This window comes from Pteropus alecto, unplaced genomic scaffold, assembly GCF_000325575.1.
Source record: "Pteropus alecto unplaced genomic scaffold, ASM32557v1 scaffold152, whole genome shotgun sequence".
NCBI classification, from domain to species: domain Eukaryota; kingdom Metazoa; phylum Chordata; class Mammalia; order Chiroptera; family Pteropodidae; genus Pteropus; species Pteropus alecto.
This window is the reverse complement of record NW_006432227.1, coordinates 1208757-1211771: the sequence shown is the minus strand read 5'-3', so window position 1 is coordinate 1211771 and position 3015 is coordinate 1208757. Positions and strand designations below refer to the sequence as shown.

At 42.4% G+C, this 3015-nt stretch overlaps 1 long non-coding RNA gene across 1 annotated transcript in view; it reads right to left on the bottom strand.

Annotated features, from left to right (window-relative positions):
* Positions 1-1946, bottom strand: part of LOC112475822 — a 12512-nt gene extending 10566 nt beyond the window's left edge. The window contains exon 1 of the long non-coding RNA XR_003044897.1: positions 24-1946. This is a non-coding gene — a long non-coding RNA (uncharacterized LOC112475822). The remainder of the gene's footprint in view (positions 1-23) is intronic.
* Between the last annotated feature and the right edge of the window lie 1069 nt (positions 1947-3015).

Genomic DNA, 3015 nt, shown 5'->3' with positions numbered 1-3015 from the left:
AAAAAAAAAAAAAAAAAACTTACCATATACCAACTCCAAAGACTGGGAAAACCAACTGCATCCAGACACGGGGTTAAACATACCTAATATATGAAAAGTCCTAATTGATCAATATATAAAACAATCAATGCCCATTAGAACAACAGATGAAAGACATGAATTGGTAATTCACAGAAAAAAATAAATTACCAATAAAGACAGTATATGATAATCAACCCCCCAATAATTAAGACAATTTAGTAATTCTCTATTAGCTTGGCAAAGATGAGGATTCATGAGACCCTCTACAATATTGGCGAGGGTGTAGCGAAACCAGTATCTACGTTATTGGTCAAAATGTTCATTAACATGCATCTTACAAATCAGTTTGCCTTTACCTTATACATTTTAAAGGTATACTGTCTGAACAAATTCATTTCTATTAATTCCTCCTACAGAAGTTAGGAATAACATATTTTATACAAAGACATATGTACATTAAAATACTGTTTGCAATAATGAAAAACATGAGAGCAATCCAAACATCCATTAATGGGAGATTTAACAAAGTTATACAATGAAACCAAAAATAATTAAAAAGAATGACGAGTGCTTATTCTGAAAGCTTTCCACAAATGCATGCGAAAAATAAATTGCACACCAGTATATAATGATGCTAGTGGGAATCAGAGTACACCATAGTTAGCGCAAGTAAATACCATATAATTCTAACACTGGCCTGAGAAACTGTACATATCACACATTAACTATGTTCCCATCCATACCCCCTCTGAAGGACAGCCTGCAAGGTTATGAATATTAATACGACTATCTTACTGGTACTATTAAGGAACATATGACATTTGTGCAGAACCTACAAGAGCCAGATATATGGGACCCAATGCGCTGAGACAAATTGGAAATTACCTCGAGTTGTCAGCTGGTCATCTTGATCTGGATGAAAGTGAAATGGAACAATATTATCTGACAATATATAATAAGTTAATACAAGATGGAAAGATCGCAAAGTTGGAATTGAAATTCATAAAATAAATACCTCACATATATACCTGTGACTCATGGTCTCCACACCTGGCAGTCACGATCATCAGGCTGGATGTCATTACTTATTGGTCCTAGATTGCTGCTGAAGCAGTCAGACACCAGACTGTTTCACTTTCCTTTGGGTGATGATCAAATTCAAAAGTTTGGTATTCTTAAAAAGAGTATTGTCTGTACACAAACAGTGGGAAGAACTGAGCAGGGATGTGTCAGGAGACCACTGGGCAATCTTGCCTGAGCAGGCCAGAGGTTTTCTTGGTCATTTGACATCTGACAATGCTTTTTTCTTCTGAGAACATATAGAATTGGTCAACTTTTTCATCCCTAAAAGGTAATTTATGTAATTATACCAAGATACTAGAATAAAGCAGGGATGTCCTTTTATCGTATCTTATATAAGCATGAGAATTGTTTACATGCCTGCCATTCTATTTTTGTCTCTTAAAGAAAAGAAGCCCCCTCCCAGTGCCCAAATAAGGATAAATTGCAGTTGAATGCCATTACTGTTAGTCAATCACTTCAGGATTAAAAACTCAAACACTTACCAGATAACATGAGATTGGACAAATCCTCCTCTCCAAGCCTACTCTGCATTAAATGAAGACAGTAACTGGGGTTTGGGGAGATCAAACGAGGTATGAAATACTTACCTAGGCACAGCACGTGCATTCAGCAAGTTTCCTTTCTCTATTCTGTTAGAGCACTGTTCCAGAGATCAGGTTATTTTAAGGAACACGTCTCAATTCAACAACATATGAAGAAGTCAAAAAGCCACAGCAACTAACTCTTTTGCACAGCAGATCTTTATGTAAGTCTTATATTAAAACTGACTACCTGATTCTTGGATCTGACATAGCAGAAACTGTGGAAATACTGCTTCTACCACACAGAATAATTACTTCCATAGAATCCCACTTTTTAGGAATAACCTTTAAACTGAACGGGAAAAAGGGAAATACATCTGTGTTGACATTTGGAGGCAAAATGGGAGGAGAGTCGAGGTGCGATCAGTTGCAGTGTTTTAGGGGACGCGCTGTCCGACAGGGAGGTCTGCTGGACGCCGGCCTGCGACGTTTGTTTATGTTCTCGCAGACACAGCGCGGGGCGCACAGCGATGGTGGCTGTGGCGATATAATGAAGGAAGCCGGGCGGATGGCTTGTGCAGTGGGAACGCAGGTGCCCAGAGCAGGTAGGCGGGTGGGACCCGCTCCTGGCCTGCCACCCCGGGGCCATATTTTGGTCCCACTTAGAGGTCTCTCCTCCATTTTAGGATGTTTTCTGTCCTTTAAAAAACTCCCCAGTGGCCTACTCAGCGCCATCGGTCAATTCCACATACACAGAAAAGTGACTAAAGTGTGCACCAAAACTCAGGATCGACTGGAGGAGTCCCTGTCACATCCAGAGTCCACGCTCTCAAGAGCAAGCCAACCATGGGACACCTTTATTCACATCCCACAAAGGCCAGGCGACAGAGCGTCCAGTCTCAGTCCTGGTTCCCGAGGCAGTTGCATTTACGTGTGTGTGTGAGCCCGTCGGGATTTGTTTTGTTTTATTTTGTCTTGTTCTGTTTTTCTGGGGAAACAAAGGTCCCTTTTGCGGCCCCTCGGGCTGGCCAGCCAGCAGATGGGAGAGCCGGTGGGGGCGGGAGGGGAATGTGGCCTCACGTTGGAATGCCGCTTTGCTCTGTACTTGTTTATTACAACTGAAGGTTTCGAGGTGCCTAGAGGTGCCCCAACCGGAGGCCTATTCCCGGGACAGGCATGAACGCTTCGCCGCCTCGACCCCTGCAGAGCTGTGTCTGAGATCTTGCCACCAAATCGGCCCCCAACACCCTCCAAGGAACAAAACAGTGCTGAACATCCAGGATGTTCAACGATATTCAGAAAACGAGCAGCTGGCCTCCGGCCTTGGAGCCCTTACAACTAGGTGGAAATAAACCAAAGGAGTGACAGTAAATGCCCAAAAGAGGGGACG